Source organism: Macaca fascicularis, chromosome X (assembly GCF_037993035.2).
Source record: "Macaca fascicularis isolate 582-1 chromosome X, T2T-MFA8v1.1".
Classification (NCBI taxonomy): domain Eukaryota; kingdom Metazoa; phylum Chordata; class Mammalia; order Primates; family Cercopithecidae; genus Macaca; species Macaca fascicularis.
Genome location: NC_088395.1, coordinates 140,906,669 through 140,927,305, shown reverse-complemented (window position 1 = coordinate 140,927,305; position 20,637 = coordinate 140,906,669). Strand labels below are relative to the sequence as shown.

The window sequence follows — 20,637 nt, the reverse complement described above, 5'->3', positions numbered from 1 at the left end:
AAGTAGGCTGCAAGGACACACAGGGATGAAAGGTACTTTGGATACAGCACAGTCGTCTGGGATACTCATATACACACCCACACGATACCCTCCTCCCCCCATAGAAATTAAGAAATGAGAAAAGGAAAGTATTTGGCTCTAGATGAGCTTCCTTTGTAAAGGCTGGAGACAACAGCATTTGTCTACTGAACACATTTTGTCTGGGTATGGGGGAAGCAATCTCTCTAGCCTGAGGGTCTCAGGCAGGACTTGGCCTGGTGGGTGCTTAGGGCCAAGTGGGGGATGACTGGCAGGCCAAGGGCATGAGGAGGATAGAGGAAGAAAGGGGGCAGAAGGTGAGAGGGGTGAGAGACTAGAAAGTGAAGGGAACAGGCACAGAAGGGAGAGAAGAGGGACGCCAGAGATGTTTGGAGTAGGGGCAGCTGGGAGAACCCATGGTGCTGACAGTCAGCTCCGCATCATGATAAAGCCATTTCCTGTTTATCAGACATGATTAGGGCATTAGAGTTCTCATACCAAAGATTTATCTAAGAGTAGACATTTGGCCCCTTTGGGTATCAATCCTTTTGGAACTCAGTTTTGTTTTTTGTTGTTTTTATTAGTTTGTTTGTTTTTACTGTGAATATACCTTATTTAGTCATTTTTGTTTACAAGTGAAACTCTGGGAATTCAAAATTAACATCATTACCTATGAGCTTCTTATAGACACCAGAAAAAATTTCAACCTTGTGTGCCACATTGTTCTGCTGTGCTTTGTCCAAATGAACCTTTGCGAGGCAGCTGCCATCCAGTTTCAAGTGGATTCTCTTGCCCACAATTTAACTTGGAAAGATCAAGTCCTCAAGATCGCATGGTACACAGCTATCAGAGTATGGCTCCCATGATGCTTTTGCTTATTTTTTGTATGGCTTTTTCAAGTTGGCTTAGGCAGAATTCTCCTCTGAGTAATAAAGACAACATGCTTCTCACTGAACTCTTTCTCCAATTCACGTACTAGCCAGACTTGGATTTTCTGGGAAGATTTCAGTTGAGAAACAGGAACAAAGATTATGATAGCTTTCTGACTACCACCAACTTCAGTTTCCTTGGCTGCTATGATATTCAGCTCCCTGAGCTGAGTCTTGAGGTCCACGTTCATCTTTGGCTCCAGAAGAGCCTGGGAGATGCCGAACTTGAACTTGTCTGGCTTCTTGCCTTTGGGCTTCTTGATCCTGGTGTTCAAACTGAACATGGGCTTCTCCTTGCTGAGTACTGGCTTAGGAAGAAACCCAAGTCTCACAGTTTGGGATAGATAGCTTTTTGAAATGTATTCAGACTCCACTGCTTTCTGAAACTAAACGTCCTGAGTCCTTTTTCTGGAAAGAGTGGTAAAAGAGGCAAGGAGTTTGCTTGTGAAAATTGGTTTAATTCTTTAAATAGATATTTGTTTATTCAGGGCCTCCTATGCACTAAGCACTGTGTTGGGTACTGTGGACATGACAGACCTGGAGCCTTCTTATGGAGCTTGTTCTGCCTATAATTTGGCCCATTTTGAGGGGGTCAGAGAATGAACACTTCCACTTCCTAAACTGTGCTGGGCTGTGATGCAGTGAGGTCTTTGAGGGTCTCGGGAATAAGTTGGGTTGTTTGCCCTTATAATAAAAGGCTCCAGATTGTGGTGCCAAGACTTCCCAGTGTCAGCTGTCGCTCTGTGCTGCTGTCACCGTGTTGTTTCTTTAGGAGCAGAAAGATGTGATCTCTTTCCTAACCCTGTAACAAAAGACAGTTAACAAGAGAAAAGCATTTAACAAACTTATTTAATCAAATTTTACATGACATGGGAGCTTTCAGAAATGACGACCCAAAGGCCCAGGGAAAATGGTGTATTTTTATGCTTAGGTTCTATAAAGAACGTATAGAAATGTGATTGGACAAAGGGTATGATCTAATGGTAACAGACTGAAGGCAGAGGGTACCCAGTAAGTCTTGTCTGTTTAGAATCTTCTTGGCTTTTCTGTGTAGCATTCCTTCCTCCAGGGTATAGGGCAGGAACTCTCTGGCATGAGGGTCTGCAAGGGAGAAGTGACCTTTCTAGATCGTATGGGTTGCCTTGGGGGAGAGAGGTTCCAGTTTCTATGATTCACCCGGGGCGGGAGACAGGAGGGTAGGAGAAGGTCAGGGAGGGTAGGAGAAGGTCAGCGAGAGACTTTGCTTCTGAGGTGGCAACTGAGACCTTCCAGTCTCCTTTAGTTCAAAGTACTCAGCATGCCAAAGCACCATCATTTGGGGTATCATTTTCTGAGGGCTAGCACTTCTTATCTGCCATGTTATTTAACACATGTTTGCCTAGGCTAGGGCCTTACAGTGGCTTTTCTCTCCCACGGAGTATAAAGTGGATGTGTTTTGTGATAATGGTTGGCCAGTTGGATGTATTTTCTCTTCCTCCTTAGTGCTAAGCTGCATTCCACATGGTTGAGGTTGCTGGAAGTACAGCTTCCAAAGAAGTGAGGACTTACAGTATAGTATAGTCAGTGGCATGCTGGCAGATGTCCAACAATTGCCTCCCTCAGTTGAGCAGGGAGGGGAATGCTGGTTTATAGTGTTTGCTGATTTCCATGGTGTAAATGCTCCCACCATGGCCAGTTTCAAGCTCCTGACATGACATCACCGAACAAGGAGTCAGGAATACATGTGCAACAGCATGGCATCGTAGAGTATTTCCGCCACACAGATACAATAGATGTAAATAACTTCAAAAGCATAGGTAACATAAGTGTAGTGAAATAATTAGGAAGTGATGAGTTTTGAGTATTCATTAGCTTTGTCTGGTTTTTTTTTTTTTTTTTTTTTGAGACATAGTCTCCCACTGTCGCCTGGACTGGAGTGCAGTGGCGCTATCTCGGCTCACTGCAACCTCTGCTTCCCAGGTTCAAGTGATTCTCCTGCCTCCATCTCCCGAGTAGCTGGGATTACAGGCGCCCGCCACCACACCTGGCTAATGTTTTGTATTTTTAGTAGAGACGGGGCTTCACTCTGTTGGCCAGGCTGGTCTCAAACTCCTGACCTCGTGATCCACCCGCCTTGGCCTCCCAAAGTGTTGGAATTACAGGTGTGAGCCACTACGCCCAGCCAGCTTTGTCTTTAGCATAACCTAATTGTAAGTTTAGATAATTTCATTTTTAACGATGGCTATATTTAACAAACTGGCCCACAAAATTCATGTTGAACCATTGATTCTCACTATCTGGATGAGTGTGGTGCTGCCTCACTTTTCTCTTAGCTTAAGCAGTAGAGAGTCTGAGTAAACTGGGTCCCAAGGCTCTTGCCCCCACTTTAACCAGAGCAGCCCTGCTTGTATTCATTTCATACGTAATGGGGTTCTGTGTTTGAGCAGAGGGTTCCAATGTTTTTTATTTTTTAATCTTTTTTTTCTGTCACCCAGGCTGGAGTGCCGTGGCACAATCTCGGCTCACTGCAACCTCTGCCTCCTGGGTTCAAGAGATTCTCATGCCTCAGCCTCCCGAGTAGCTGGGACTACAGACATGTGCCACCATGCTGGGCTGATTTTTGTATTTTTAGTAGAGACGGGGTTTTGCCATGTTGGCCAGGCTGGTCTTGAACTCCTGACCTCAAGTGATCCATCCACGTCAGTCTCCCCAAGTGCTGAGATTACAGGCATGAGCACCCAGCCTCCATGTTTTTTAAATGTTTTTTTTTTTTTCTTTTTTTGAAAAGCATTGGTATAGATGGTCTATGAGGTTCCTTCCATTTATGGTGTCTTAAGTTAGCCATGTCTTGCTAACCTTCCATTTTCCCTTTCGTTCCCTTGTCCCCTCTTGTCACTCAGGCATCCTATTCCTGCTATTCCCAGAGATCTTTCTGTCCCATCCCAGGCTCTCCATCTTCACTGAAGAGATAGCTGTTATCAGCTGATATGGTTTTAGGTGATATTCCTCCCAGGCATATTTTACTTTTCAACATGTGACTCCAGAAGACACATAAGGTCTTTCAAATACAAAGAAATGAATTTCTAAAAGCTGGAATTCCAGGCAGGGTGCTGGAGGTGAGGGGTGGGGTGCTGTCTGTACTCAGTGCCCTTAAAATCATAACACTGAACAGTCAGACCTGATTCTACTTTGCAGTATCCTTCAAAAATCTCTTGATTTCAATGGGTTGCTAAGTTACCCCCAAAGAACGGCCCAAGAGTGTATCTCTATTTTTCTTTACACAACACAGTTTTCTTGCAGTGAAAACTAAAACCTTATCCTAGCAGATGTTTGGTTTGTCTTCCCCTGAATGCAGTTTTCATCCCTGGAAATGATAGAGAGGCTGCAAAGGTTATGGATATGACACAATCCTTTCTGAAGGCAAATTCACCCTCTTTAGCATGCCAGAAAAATTATTTTTCCAGGAAAACTAAACACTAAGCACATGCTTGGATGTTCCTTTCAAGCAAGAGAGGAGCCCTTTCTATCCCATTAAGGTCAGGCAATTGCCCAAGTGATTTGCTTCACTGCCTATCATAACGGGGAGTGTGGGACGGAACCAGCAGGGGTTTACTCTCATCTCTCTCCATCCAGCAGGCTAGCCAAGCAAAGTTCATAGGCACAGGCACCCTCCGAAGCCTGGAGTCAGAGAGGCTGAGGCTGGGGGCCACTCGGGACCCCTCCAATACACACACACAAACACACACACACACGCACACACACACACGGATGCATGCATGCACACACATAGAAGCCCACAACATTCCCTCAGTTCAACACGGCAGCTCATGAGAGTCAGTATAATGGAAGCAAAAGTAGAGCAGAGCAGTGGAATAAGATGCATGGAACCTGGTTGCCCAGGAGGCCACGGGATGGGGCACAATAATGAGCTTCTTGGCCAGCTGCCCAGTCTGCTGGGTACATATTGTTCAAATGTAGATAGGACAGCCAGTGGCCCAGGAGCTGTGGGGGACAAGAGGGCTGCTATTTCCTGCCTACATGGCTACCTTCGGAGGCCTAGGGGTACTTTCCCTAGCTTTGCTTCTCAGGTTCTGTCCCCACTTCCTACACCAGCAGCAACCTCCCTTTGGCCCCATTTTGCTGAGGACATGGCTCACTATCTGAAGGCTTCAACTGTAAGGAGGTACGTATGCATGCCCAACACACAAAACAGACCCGAAGCCAAACTCTGTCCAGTTGAGGCCAACTTAGGCAATAAATCTTGCTCAATTCCCTGGTCAGAATACCTCTGGCTACCTCTGCAAGCCCAGTCTAGTCTTGATCCAGGGCCCTTTGGCCAAGGTCCCTGCACAGTCGGCACTCTTTCCTCTTCTCCGTCCAAGCTGAGCTCACTCTCCCCTGGCTTTCCCCAAAGTCCTTCACTTTCAGAATTGGAATCTTTTGAACCAAAACTTTCTTTCTTACAAAAATATCTTCTCTCTCACCACTAGCCTTCCATTCTAGACTTCTAGGTTCTCTTGTGTCTTCTAACACTTGAATTCTGAGGGAATTTGGTCTCTCCGGGGGAAGCAGAGAGGCACTCCTTATTTATCCAATAATATTGAATGGCTAATTGTCATTTATAGACCATCATGGAAGCCATCAATCTCAGAGTGTGCTTTCCCTGTATCACTTGCTCCTGATGTTGGAGAGAGATTCGAAATCTAAATGTAAGCCACCAGCAAAATACTGTCTCTTCAATGCACCAAAAGGAGGGAAAGTTAGCTTATCTTGTAGAATCTTTCAAAGTACTGTGGACTGGTTGAGTAAGGGTAATTAGAAAAAGGAAAAGGGAAGTCAAGGACAAATTCCCATGTAGTCGAAGAAGTCTCACAATAAAGTAAAATTTCCCAAGAATTGCCGGAAAGCAAGTCTTACAACATTGGGAAATGATGAGTCCAAGAATTTCAGAAGAGCCTCCACCCTTCACCTGGCCTTGAAATCACCAAAGAGCTCCTACTGCTCCACTCCAGGCTCAAGAAGCAAGCTGCTTTTCACTGCTACTTTTCAAAGTGTGCTCATATCCATTATCTCATTTGATTCTCACCATGACCCTGTGAGGTAGGTAGGACAGATATTAGTTTTCCCCGGCTCACTTCTGGAAGATTCCCAGGAGTCAGATTTTGCACAATTGTAAGTTGACAGGTTTGGCTCTATTTGCACATGCTAACAAAATCTGGCCTGATCCAACCATTATGTAAAGGGAAGATTTGTCATGCAACATTGACCTAAGCTATGCAGAGAGAAGCGTGATCATCAGGGAAGGGGACCAGGGGAAATTTAATAATTTCTTGGGAAATGAAATAATTCTACTCCTCCTTTCCCTTTCTGGGCCTAAAAACCCAGGCTTGAATGGGAAGGGCTTGCATTATCCTCAAGCTACTCAAAAGGTTTCTTGAAGACTGGATACCAAGGCCAAATTCCTATATATTTAGCTATATTTGATCAACCTTACCAGTTAACCAACTAAGCATCGTGGTGCAGCTCTTGTAGGGAGGAAGAGACAGAGAAGTAGGAGATCAGGGTCAATGGATCCTGACCTCCAAAAGCTTACAGTTTTGCTGGGAGCTAAACTTGTACATACTACACAATAATGCGTAGCAGCCAAAGAAAAGGAAGAGAAGGTCAGAGAGGGTTGAGGCAGCCAGGGGAGGCATCCCAGAAAGTCAGAACAGGGGGGTGGTTAGGAGCATGACCTCTGAGGTTGGGCAGTAAACATGGCTTTGAATTCCAGATCCACCATTATCAGCAATGCGAACTTTGAGCAAATCACTATACGTGATCCATAAAATGGGGTGAAAATGAATAAGTACTTTAAAAGTTGCTGAGAAGATTAAATGAACACAGTATGGTATCCATTATCTCACTTGAGAAAGTAAAAATTGGTGCTATTTAAGCTAACCATTAAAAATGGGGGAGATTTGGAGACACTCAGGGGGAGAGACAGGACAATACAAGGCACTGAATTAAACAAAGGTACTGAATTAAAAAGGAAAGGAGGTGGATGAGGATATTGAGAACACTGGTCTTGCTAAATCAGAGGGTACATACATATAAAGTGAGTAGGAGAAAATAAACTGTGCAGATTGGGTGCAGCAAAATGGTAAAAGGCTACCAAGTGGAGGAGTTTAGACTGGATATGATGGGAAGGGAGAAGCCACTAGAGATTTTTAAGCAAGAGAGTGACTTGACAATAGTAGTCTTCGAATAGGATTGGCCTATGGAGCACTTGGTGACTTGGAGAGGGACTGGAGGATATCCATTATTTCAGGCATGAGTTGATATACACCTGGACTAGAGACATGAGAGTGAGAATAGAAAACATTTGAAAAATATTTTGTAGGAAAAACTAACCAGATAGAGTAGGTAATTGGATATGGGAGATGAACGAGAAGGAAGAGTCCAAGAGTCTTCCAAAGTTTTTAGTCTAGGTGACTTCAAAAGTGGTGGTGCCATTGTTTTTGCTTCTAAGTTGGAGCTGAACAATGAAAACACATGGACACAGGCAGGGGAACAACGTACACTGGGGCCTGTCTGGCGGGCAGGGGGAGAAGAGCATCAGGATAAATAGCTAATGCATGCAGGGCTTAATACCTAGGTGATAGATTAATAGGTGCAGCAAACCACCACGGCACACGTTTACCTATGTAACAAACCTGCACATCCTGCACATGTATCTCAGAACTTAAAATTAAATTAAATTTTAAAAAAGGAAGTGGTGGTGCTGTTGACAGCAAAATGGGAGTCAAGAAGAGCAGTAGACATGGAGGGAAGATGATGGACTCAATGTTCAATTTATAGAAATGTCTAGAAAAAAAAGTTGATACTGGAATACCCTAGAGAGTAGAATTTCCTTCTTTTACTTCCTTTCCGACAAGACACAGACTTCATTTTTTGTTAGATGATTATATTATCTGCAAATATTGACGATTTTGTTTCTTCCTTTCTGATGCTATTAATTCTATTTTTTATTCTATGGCATCGGCTTGGAGCTCTAGTAAAATGTTGAATAGCAGAGTAGCAGTAGAAATAAACATTCCTGTCTTGTTCTTGACTTTAAGGGTGAAAACATCTAATATTTCAAAATTTGTTAACAAACACTTGTGTATTCTTCTATGTGTGAAACATTATTATGAACACTTTACAAATATTAGGCTATTTAATCCTTCTACAATGTTATGAAATAGATACTATTATTGTTGTTATTGTTATTCCTCTTTTACAGATAAGAAAACTGAGGCATAGAAAAGCTAAGTAACTTGCCCAAGGTCACACAACCAACAAGTGTTCAAAGCTCCACTGCTTAGCTTTGGAGACTGTGTTCTTAACTACTCTGCTACACTTGCTGCCTCTTTAAGTATGAAGTTTTCTGTACCTTTCTGGAAAGTACTTTTTATTAAGTTAAAGTTTCCTTGTATTTCTAATTTTCTTAGAGCTTTCTAAGAGCAAATGAGTACTCAACTCAGTTATAGCAAACATCTTTGCTGCATCTATTGAAATGATCATATTATCTTTTCCTTTATTATGCAAATATAATGAATTACATTGGTATATTTTCTAATGGTGAACCAGCCTTGAATTTCTGGGATAAACCCTACTTGGTAATGGTATAATCTTCTTTTTCCGAAGTGCGAGATTTGATTTGGTAATAATTTATTTAGGGGTTTTGTATAGAGTTAGTTTTCTGTCCTCATACAATTTGGTATTGGTGTTATGATCTTTGGAAAATAAGTTGGAAGCTTCTCATCTTTTTTTTGAAATTGTTTGTTTGGTAAAGGGATTATCTGTTCCTTAAAGCTGTTGTACACTTTACCTTTAAAGCCTACTTGTGTGTGTTAAGGGGGCTGAGGTGTACACATCTTTGATTCTATTTCCATTTCTTCTCTAGTTTTGTTGATATAGCCAGATTTTCATCTTGCTCTCAAGCCAATTTTGGTAAAGTCTCCCGGAAAATTGTCTATTTCATCTATGTTCCAAATTTATCAGTATAAATATTAATACAAAATGCCAATTATTCATAATTTTATACCCATACCAGGACTTACACAATTACTAAGAATAATATTCTCTTATACTTTTCAATATATTCTTTTTTATTTTTATTTTTTGTTTAGTCCCACCCTTCATATCTGATTTTTAATATATTCTAAATGCAGTTCTGTCCTCTCTCTCTCCTTTTCTTCTTCTCCCTCTCCCTATCTTTCTCCCTCTCCGTTTCTCTGCCTCTTTTTACTCTTGAGTGGTGGTTGTTTTTTTTTGTTTGTTTGTTTTTGTTTTGTTTGTTTTAGTTTAGCAAACTTGCTAATCTTTGCCTATTTTCATGGTCTTTCCAAAGAGCTGGCTTTTGCTTGTATTGATCAACATTTCATTTTTGATGTTTGTGTATTTTATAAATTTTTGCTTTAATCTTTCTTAGCATACCTTACTCCTGCAAAGCTCATCTGTCTGGAATATCCTTTCTCCCTTCCCTTTAACTTGGCTGACTCCTACTCATTCTTCAGTTTATGCATCATGTCTTTCAGGAAGCCTTCCCTGACACTTCAGAGTGATTTAAATGCTCATCCTCTGTCCTCCCCCAACAACTTCCAGACCTCATCATTCCATGTTATAATTAGCTGTCTGCTTTATCTCTCTTCCCTATTAGACTGCAAATTCCTTGAGGGCAGGGACCGTGTCTGGTTCATAATTGTACTCCCAAGCACCTAACATAGTATTAATACTTGCCATCCCCAATAGGAGTTCAAATGGAAATTTTATTGGAGGTAGCAACCCACCCATAAGCTGGTAGGTAGATCTCACAAAGGAGCTCCTAGTACAGTCTGTTGCCTGAAGTTTTGGGTCTTTTTTAAAAAAGGAAAAAATATCCTTGGTAGCTTTAGTTTCTTGATTTTTAACATAATCAAATCCCTTCAAATGTGTCATTCCATGGTCTGTCTACCCTTTGGGGACATGTCCTGTGCATTCTACCTGTACACTCCAGCATGGATCTAGAGGGTTCAACCCGAAAGGGGACAAGGCCAAGAGTTGGCCCTAAAGGAGCTGAGACTGACCAGAGTTAGAGTCTGCACGCTGCCCCCAGGGCTTTTTTATTTCAAAGCAGCTTCCTGCATGAGAGCCTTTTCCTTCTCTGCAGTGAAGGTTGGGTTACCTCTCCCCCACTTCCACTCCTCTTGTTTCCAGTCTCATCTGAAACACCTTTCCCTCTATATTCATCTTTCCTCTCAATTCCCTCCCCTTATTTCCCATTGACCCTGTAGTTTTTTATTACTTGTGTCCAGGAGGTGTTTCGAGAATGTGAACTGAAGTAGTAGTTTATGAAATTGGCAACACCTATGCTCTGCTGCCCTCAGTTTTCTTCTGGAAACTTCTGTGGTTAGCACTCAGGTCCAAGGAAAGCAGAACACAGAACGAACTGAAAGAGAGGCATACCCAAATCATGGAACACCATCAGCATCAGGGCTGGCTCCTGCCCACATCTCAGCTCCCACCTCCACCCTAAGCTACAGGCTGATAGAAGACTATTTCTAGAGACAAACATCAAGCTGGTGACTGAGGGTTTTCCTGCTCACTGTGAATTTACTTCCTGGGAAAGATGGTCTCACTTCCTCACATCATCTGGGTTCCTCTTTGAGGAAGGCATCATGAAACTGAAAATATAAAAACACTTCTGAAAGAAAACTCATTCTGAAATTGTAGGGAGGTCAGAGAATACTTGACCCAAAGGATACCCACTCTGCACTACCTGCCTAAGACAGAACTAAGGAAAGAGAGATGGCTACAGGGAACCATGCAGGCCCCAGGGGTGCTAGGGAAAGGTGATGGACTGATGCTGCCAGGCAGCTTATCTCAGTCTTTTCTTTCTTCCTTTTCTTCTTCTTCTTCTTCTTCTTCTTTTTTTTTTTTTAGAGATGGGATCTCACTATGTTGCCCAGGCTGGAGTACAGTGGTATGATCATAGCTCACTGGAGCCTCAAACTCCTGAGTTCAGTGATCTTCCTGCCTCAACCTCCTGAGTATCTGGGATTACAGGCAGGTGCCACCATGCCCAGTTAATTAGGTTTTTATTTTTTTATTTTGGCGAGGTGGGATCTCACTATGTCACCCAGGCTAGGCAAACTCGTGGCCTCAATCAATCCTCTTGCCTCAGTTTCCAGAGTAGCTAGGACTACAGGCACATGCAACCATAGCCAGCTAATTTTGTATTTCTTTGTAGAGACAGGGTCTCACTATGTTGCCCAGGCTGGTCTCAAACTCCTGGGCTCAAGTGATCCTCCCACCTCAGCCTCCCAAACCTTTGGAATTACAAGTGTGAGCCACTGCACCTGGCCCCCTACCTCACACCTTTCTAAGGTTGCTTTGCTGACAGCAAATGTGCTCCAGGCACTGCGCTGGGCTCTAGGGATATAGCAAAGAACAGGACACAGTTACTGCCTTGAGGAGCTTATAGTCTGGTGTCTGTGTGGGACACAGTGTCCACATTTGGAACTCTCCTGGCTACTATGCTATCTGGCACCTTGACTTGAGTATGTACCATCTCTTCAGCATTTTCAGTGGCCCCAGAGACAGAAACTGCATCTCATTTATCTCTGTACCCCTAACATCTAGCACACTACTTAAAATATGATAGGTACCCAACAAACATTTGTTAGATGAATAAAGGAAAGAAAGAAAGAAGAAGGGAAGGACAGAAGGAAAGAAAGGAGAAGGGAAGAATGGAAGGAAAGAAGGCTAGATGAGGTGTTCCAGAAATGTTTCATATTGACTGGAGATGATGTTGAGTAACTTCCATAGGAGCCAATCTCAGGGAAATGCTTGAGTCCCTGATGATCATTGATTGGACCCCCCAGAAACAACCTTTGTCAAGATGTCTCTGAAGCAGCTGAAATCCTGAAGCAGTTCCCAAAGTCATGGGACAAAAACTCAGGCATACCTAGGTCAGCTTCACAGATGCTAGTGACTTTGAATCGGTCACTTTTATTGTAGTGTTTATTCATCCTTGAAGGTATTAAAATAATAGGGTAGAAAAATAGTTTGATGGTTCCTCAAAAAGTTAAACATGGAATTACCATATGACCCCACAATTCCACTTCTAGGTATATACTCCCCAAAAATCAAAAACAGGGACTCAGACGAGTACAAGTACACGTGTGTTCACAACAGCACTACTCACAATAGCCAAAAGGTGAAAACAACCCAAACATCCATCACATGATGAATAAACAAAAAATATGGTATATCTATACAGTGGAATATTATTCAGCTCTAAAAAGGAATGAACTTACTGATATGGGTTACAATGTGGATGAACCTTGAAAACAGTATACTAAAGGACAGAAGTCAGACACTGAGGCCTCATATTGTATGATTTTATTTACATGAAATATCCAGGATAGGTAAATGTGTAGGGATGGGGCACTGATGATTTCCAGGGCCTGGGAGAAATGAGAAGAATCTGCTTAATGGGTAAGGGGTTTTACTTTGGAATGATGGAAATGTTTTGGAACTAGATAGAAGTGATGGTTATACAACATGTGAATATACTAAATGCCACTGAATTATCCAGTTTAAAATGGTTAATTTTATGTGAATTTCACCTCAGTCAATTATTTTACCTTGGAAAAAGTCAGAGTAGAACAGCCTCAATTCTGTGGGCAAACTGGGTAGTTGTGGGAAGTGGTAAACTAGCTAGGTGTAGAGTGGGAACTATTTCCTTCCCTACCCACCGCCCCACCATGCCCCAATGTTTGTTCCTTTCTTCAGCTAAGTCAAGTGTTTATTCCTATCTCCATTCCTGTTCATATCCAAGAATCATCTGGAATTAGTCTCAAGGATATTCTACTTCTATAAGGACTGTTCATCAGAAAAAGCCAGTTGTAATTTATTGGCAGCCCTTCTAAGAAACCCCAAATATCAAAGATTTTAGGAATATGGAAGCCAGCATGTAGACATATGTCAGCTTAAGAAGATGGCCTTTTGAGAAGAGTCGTCAGAAATTGTTGATGTAGCCAAGGTGATGGATGCATACAAAATGCTGGGTACCTGGGGGATGTTAGGAAATGCTTGTTGATTGACTAATTCCTTGACTGAGTAAATAAAGACATTTGCATTATCCTAAGTGAACTAACACAGGCACAGGAAACCAAATACTGCATGTTCTCACTGATAAGTAGGAGCTAAACTTTGAGTACACATGGACACAAAGAAGGGAACAGCAGACACTGGGGCCTAACTGAGGGTGGAGGGCGGGAGGAGGGTGAGGATCAAAAAACTACATATTGGGTACTATGTTTATTACCTGGGTGGTGAAATAATCTGTACACCAAACTCCCGTGACACGAAATTTACTTATATAACAAACCTACACATGTACTCCTGAACCTAAAATAAAAGTTGTTTAAAAAAAAAAAAAAAAAAAAAAAAAAGCCAGCAATGGCAATAGCCAGGAAGGCACACCCAGAAGAGGGAATGGCAAGCGTAAGAGCAGGACCAAAAGAAATATACCCCTGGAATTATGCTGCATATGTTGACACAGCAGAGAGCTTCAGGAGAAATAGAGGATGGGAATCTTTCTTTACATAACTCTGCTACTGAGATCCTTTGCAAAAGTAGTGATGAAATGAAAAATACAAATACCAAGACAACAAAATCTGAAAAAAAAAATAGAATTAGTGCTGAAATATAATTAACTGATTTTCTATTTGAATCATCATATGACATTGATAGAATACTTGCATCATGGAACTATTTATAAGATTTTTCTGCTAATAGTCAACACCTGAACAACTATCAGCTCACTTTTTGCACATTCACAAAAAATTATCTTAGAAAACTTATTAAGGAGAACAACTCTTTAGTCTAAATGGCAAGTTTTATTTTATAAAATAATATCTCAACACAGCTGCATGTGAAAAATGGTCATTTTTGAGCAGGCTTTGTAAAAGTAACAATGAATTTTGAAGTAGAAGCTGATGCTTTGTGTCTTTTGCTATTTGTGTGGTCAATGACACTGCTACTGCTCCCAGAGTAAACGATACGTGCCAATGAATATTTTGTGCAAGTTAAATGTTCATCATCCTCTTTCTGAGAAATAAAAATGCATTACTTTAAAAACAACCAAAAAAGGACATTTAAACAAAGGATTCCACTCCAGTAGAATCTCGTTTATGGGCTTCAGACCACATTTTGTGTGAGAGCTTTCAGTCATCCATTTTTTCTTTTATTCCAGAAAAATTTATTGAGCACCTGCTGTGTTCCAGGAAATACAGTAATAGGGATGCACCATCATAGGCATGGATAAAGGAAATTCACATACAATCTCCCCAATTGTTTTTTCTTTTGAGATGGAGTGTCACTCTGTTGCTCAGGCTGGAGTACAGTGGTGTGATCTCAGCTCACTGCAACCTCTGCCTCCCGGGTTCAAGCAATTCTCCTGCCTCAGCCTCCTGAGTAGCTGGGATTACAGGCATGTGTTACCATGCCCAGCTAATTTTTGTATTTTTAGTAGAGATGAAGTTTCACCATGTTAGCCAAGCTGGTCTTGAACTCATGACCTCAAGTGATCCACCTGCCTTGGTTTCCCAAAGTGCTGGGATTACAGGTATGAGCCACTGCACCCGGCCTACAATCCCCCAAATTCTTTGTAAACGTAGTTTCAACTCTTTACTATCTCTAAACTTTGAGCTTGAGTAAGCTGATGGGCAAGAACAGGGCAAGTTATGGTGTTGATGGTGGTGTGTCCACAAACTGGAATATGTGATCCAATAACTATGGTTAAGGGACAACAGAGAAGAATACTTGGAAATAGGGCTATTGAAGGAAATGGCCCTTTGACAAGGGAGGTGGAACAGTTGGGGAAAAGCCTGATCAATGTCTTCTTTCTTCTGTCCTGTCCCTTCCCCGTGCCTGGACCACCTGGAAACTATAGATTAAAGCAGTATTCTCTTGCACCGCTATGGCTACACACACCCCTGGGTGCAGCAGCTGCTTTCCCCTATCTCCAGCATAGCTCATGAGGGACTCCATGTGAGCACTGGGTTGCCTGAAATTGAGGGAAAGCAATCTGGTCAGAGCTAAGTAGGGCCTGCTTCTCGTTGCCTATGCTACAGTTAATCCATTGCCATCTGTCTTTATTTTGCTGACTCACTGCTTTCATTTGGGTTGGCAGTTCTTGCTGTTGGCTGCAGTCTTTAACTGTTTACAGAGGACTGAGATGGATGGAGAATTAGGGGCTTTGCATTCATTCCCTGAATGAAATCCTACCCAGGTACTGTGGGCCTCTTGTCGAGGGGCTGAGGCCAAGGCCCCTGGATTTTGATGGATGGTGGAGATTAAGTGTAGGGTAACACATCATTTAGTCTGATTGCAAGGCCAGATTTCTCCCAAGTGTTGCCAAATGAGCTGGGAGGTCATGCGAATTGTCTGCCCGAGCACAAGGGAGCGCGATATCTTTTAATTAGAGTAAGGATGAAGGATATTTGGGACCTTGGTCTGTCAGATAACTTGGAACACCCAAATGCTATACTTCATTCAAGTTTCTCTTTAAGTTTCACCATATCCATGAAAGCTTTTCTGCATAAACTTCCATCCCCACACTGCACCCCATCCCTCCTCCAAAATGCACTTCCCTGCACTTTGAATCTCATCAGCATTTGGTTTCAACTATGTACAATCCTGGCTCCCACAGCCATTTTGAAGCTGTCCTTCAGCAGATTTGAGACTCATTCTTTATCCTGTGAGATAGAACCTCATCAAGATGTGAAACTGTGTAGCCTTTATAGCTCATTTTGTTATATGGCAACTGGATCTTGGGAAAAGGTGACTTGGAGGAAGCCATCATTGGCCTTTAAGACCTATATGAATTCAGCAGAAACACTTTCAGGATGCTTTGTCAAATGACTTGTGTTAAGATGCCAAGGGTTTGTTGTGGGCCCATGTAAGTTTTAACCCTTTTCAAGGCTACTTTCTGTAAGCATTGTATCATTTCTGGGGTAGAGGGAGTTGAGGGTTTTTTGGTATATCTGCCTACTCAGCCTTAGTGTCAGCCAGTACTTCCTAGGATTTGGGGTAGGAACAACAGAAGTTAAAAAGGAACCTTGTGCTTTAGGTAGGGGGAACATAGGTACTGGTTTGCTCAGGATAGTTCTATTTTACACCTGCTGCCCTAGTGTCATTATTGAAGCATTGCCCTTCACCCACAAAAGTGTTCCAGTTTGTACAATAAACTTAGCTTTAGGCAGCACCTTAGCTTTAGGCAGCAAATATGTAATGTACAGAATCACACTCAGAGCTAGAAAGACTACAGAGTTTTGCATGTTGATGAGCTTCTATCTCACTGGGATAAAGAACGACCTTTCAAATCTACTGAAGGACAGTTTCAAAATGGCTGTGGGAGCCAGGATTGCACACAGTGGAAACCAAATCCTGATGAGATTCAAAGTGCAGGGAAGTGCATTTCGGAGGAGGGGTGAGGTGCAGTGAGGGGATGGAGGTTTATGCAGAAAAGCTTCCATGGATAAGGTGAAGTTTAAAGGGAAACTTGGCTGGGTGAGGTGGCTCTTTCCTGTAATCCCACCACTTTGGGAGGCCGAGGCAGGGGAATTGCTTGGGTCCAGGAGTTCAAGACCAGCCTGGGCAACATAGTGAGACCCTGTCTCTATGATTTTTCTAAAAAATTAGCTAGCCAGGTGTAGTGGCTCACGCCTGTGGTCCCAACTACTGGGGAGGCTGAGGTGGGAGGTTTGCTTGAGCTCAGGAAACCGAGGCTGCAGTGAACCATGATCATACCAGTACACTCCAGTCTGGGCAACAGAGTGAGACCCTGTCTCCAGAGACAGACAGACAGAGAGAGAGAGAGAGAGAGAGAGAGAGAGAGAGAGAGAGAAAGAAAGAGAGAGAAATGTGAATGAAATATAGCATTTGGGTGTTCCAAGTTCTCTGACAGACCAAGGTTCTGAATATCCTTCATCCCTATTCTAATTAAAAAACACCACACTCCCTTTTGCTTGGGCAGACAATTCACATGACCTCCCAGCTTGTTTGGCAGCAATATATTTTATAATTATATATTTTATAAGCAAGTATAAAAAATACTTGCTTGTAAAAGTTGTTTCCTTGACAACTTGAGATTGCATGGTCAGACTATCCCAGGGAAATGGCTTCTCCAAGCCACCAACCCTAGAAAGTATCCTCTATCAATCAGACAGGATCAAAACATAGCCTCCAGGAATTGGAGCTCTCAGACACTGCTGGCAGGACCGTAAAATGTTGCAGACACTTTGCAAAACTGTTTGGAAATTCTCAAACAATTCAACATAGAGTTACCATATGACTCAGCAGTCCCACTCCTACACATATACCCAAGAGAAGTGAAAACATATGTCTACACAATAGCTTGTACATGCATGTTCATGGCGGTATTATTCATAATAGCCAAGAAGAGGAAACAACTCAAACGTCTATCAACTGATGAATGGATAAACAAAATGTAGTATATCCATATAAGGGAATATTATTTAACCATGAAAAGGAGTAGAGAACTGATATACGCCACAACACGGATGAACTTTGTAAACATAATGCTAAGTGAAAGATGCCATCACAAAAGACTGCATCGTATTATTCCATTTCTAGGAAATGTCAAAACAGGAAAATCCATACAAATAGAAATTAGATTACTGGTTCCCTAGGACTGAGCAGGGTGGGGATTCGGGGATGGAAGAGTGACAGATGAATGGTACAGAGTTTCTTTTGGGGGTGATGAAAATGTTCTAAAATTGATTGTGGTGATGGTTGCAGAACTCCATAAACACACTAAAAACCACTGAATTGTGCCATTTAAATGGGTGAATTGTATGGAGTGTAATTTAGATCTCAATAAAGCCATTAAACGTGTGGCCTCCAGGCATAACTCAGACTCAGTACCAGCTACCCAGTTTAGGCTTGCACTCCTTTAGCAAGGACATGGGCACTCTCTTCCAGACAGATCTTCTCAGGCTTCAGAATGGGCAAGCATGAACTTGGGCAAATGCCTCATAAGGGCAAACCAGTGGGAAGAAGCCTTGTTAATACCCATAAGCCTTTGGGTTTTTTTTTTTTTTTGCCTTTATAGAAACATTCAACCCAAAGCCACAGAGTCCAATAATAATTGACAGACAAGAACCTTAGAGCTTGCCTACTCCAATCCCTCTGTGTAGATGCTCAGAAAGAGGAAGTGACTTGCTCAAGTCACACAGCTAGTCAGTGGCAGAACAAGGACCAGAACCTGATGCTCCTAACTCCCACTCCAGTGCTCTTTCTCCTACCCTGGCTTCTCTACTACTTCCCTTTTCCCTGCCTTGCCCAGATCAGCCCCTTTGGCCATTCTTGCTAAAATCTAGGAGTCAAGTCTGAGAATCCAAGCACAAAATCAGGGTGAATTTACAATTTTGGAAATATGGTACAACTTTCCTAAGTAGTAGATCAGAAGATCTGTATTATAGTTCTCCCAACATCAGGATGTGGACAGAGTACAGGATTTGACCCCTGGTACAACTAAATTTGTGGAATAATCACATGCTTCTTTTTATACTGTATTTGGCAGTATTAGAAGAGAAAAATAATATTCATCTTAGGAAAACCTTGGTAACTGCAAATTTGCTGGCAACCTTATTTCCTCTTGCTTTCTTGGAAGAAATCAAACGAAAAAGCAGCTGTACAAATTAGCTCTGACCAACAGGCTCAGGACCAAAACAAAACAAAACAAAAAATAATAAAGCCAAAAACAAATTAAGCTTCATATTTAAATCAGAATGGAAAATATATCCAACTGTACGCCTACTAGAGCCCTTGAAACTGCTAATCTCTACTTGATTATTCACAACCTGACCTTTGCAGGAGGTCAGGACAAAGCTGGGGACAGTCTGACCGAAATGTATCAGCAATTTTCCAAACTCCTTCATTTGCATTCACAGATTTTCCTGATAACCCTAAGAGCAGCAAAACCGTTGATCATGCTTGTTGGAGTCCACAGTGAAAAGAAAATGTGCTTAGTAGGCCATCAGTCAACAGGCACTGTGTGCCAGGTACAATGCCAGTGCTAGGGGGAGACAAAACAGGGGGAAGAAATGATGCCTACCAACAGAAGCCATACACCCCCAAAATAGGGTGAACCAGGCATGGTGTAGGGCAAGGGCATGGGGCAAGAGCAAAACTGAAGGGGTAGGAGAGTTGATGTATATTGAATAACAGTGAGGGGACTAGTCTTTCTGGAATAGAGATTTCTTTTGAGGGAGTTAATGGGATGTTTGATTGAAAAAGAAGGTTGGAGACAGATTGTGGAGGCAAAATGGAGCATTTTGAAGAGGTGAGCGGCCAGATGAAAACCACATCAGGGGAGCTTTCTCTTCACCCTCCCCTCAACACTGGTTTTGGTGTTCTCTGGGCTCCCACAACCCCCTGGGCCTTATCCTAGCACTTTACACATTTTCCTGTAATTCACTGCTTCCTTGTACTTCTTCCCAAACTGATTTCCTTGTGGGAACAGCTTACATCTGGTTGATGCATATATCCCTAATGCCTAACAAAGGGTTTAACACGTGGTCAGCACTCAGGAAATGTGTGTTGATGGGATGGGACAGGACGGGATGGGACTTGATAGAAGGTTAGATCTGTGGAGGAGCCATCTGGAAGAGAAGGCAGGAAGAGGAGATCAGTTAGAAGGATGTTGCCCTGGGAGATATGAGAAAATATGGCCCTGACCCAAAGCAGTAGCGATGGTGACAGAGAAGACGGGAGGATGTCTGATGTATTTTGAAAGAAGAATAGACAGGACTTGGGAACATTAGTTAACACTGACCAGGAAACAATGCAAAAGGACTGTGGAACCAAAGTAGGTTCCCCATGAGGCAGTGTGGTAGGTCCTACAGACCCCAGTAGGATTAACCAGCCTCCACTTGCACTTTGTGGACAACTGGTTATGAGCCCAGTTGTACTTTTCATGTCTAGCGGTGAAAGGGACTAGACCATTTCTGAGGGGACTTTGCCCAGCTGTCTCTGTGCCGGCTGTGCTAAGTCCCCAGGGAGCTCATGCTGACCAATAAGGCGAAGCTCAAGAGTGATGAACCACCGTTTGGCTGTCTTAATCCTAAGGTCTCAACTCAGCTCCCACCACCTGGAGGTGTCACACAAAGAAGTCCAAAATAAAGAAGAGTGTCAGCCCAAGAAACAAGAGTCTCCTTTTCCTAGCCATGCCTGTTTCGTTCCACCTTCAGTCTTGCTGCAGCTCAGGAAGGGAGGGGTGAGAGAAAACCACGGAACTTTTCAAAATCCCATTTTCCAAAAGCTAAATCAGATTCATTCTGTGTCTCCTGCGCAGACTGCATTAGTCTGGGTAATGTAAACACTGTGAGGCCACAGCTGTCTGCCAGCTGCAACGTTAAAGCCCGTTTTGGGGGGCATGAAAAAACCTGTCTGTAACTATCACAGATGAGAAGTGTTAGTTAATGAATGGTCCCTGCTGAGTCCAGAGCCCAGCTGAGTTATTTCAGTCTTGAGCCTTAGCAGAGATTTTTATTGGGTAACAAATTTCAAATGCTCCAGTCACCCCTAGACCCCAGATTGGAGCTCATTGCTCAATCCAACCCCCACCCCCCGGCCAAAACTAATTCACTCCAGGGACATTCCTGATTGCAACTCA

The 20,637-nt window shown here is 42.6% G+C and overlaps 1 protein-coding gene and 1 pseudogene across 3 annotated transcripts in view; one reads left to right on the top strand and one right to left on the bottom strand.

Moving 5' to 3' along the window:
* PLAC1 (placenta enriched 1) overlaps window positions 1–20,637 on the top strand; it is a 198,513-nt gene that overhangs the window by 112,458 nt on the left and 65,418 nt on the right. The window lies entirely within an intron of this gene.
* Window positions 578–1,301, bottom strand: LOC102115901 (small ribosomal subunit protein eS7-like; annotated as a pseudogene).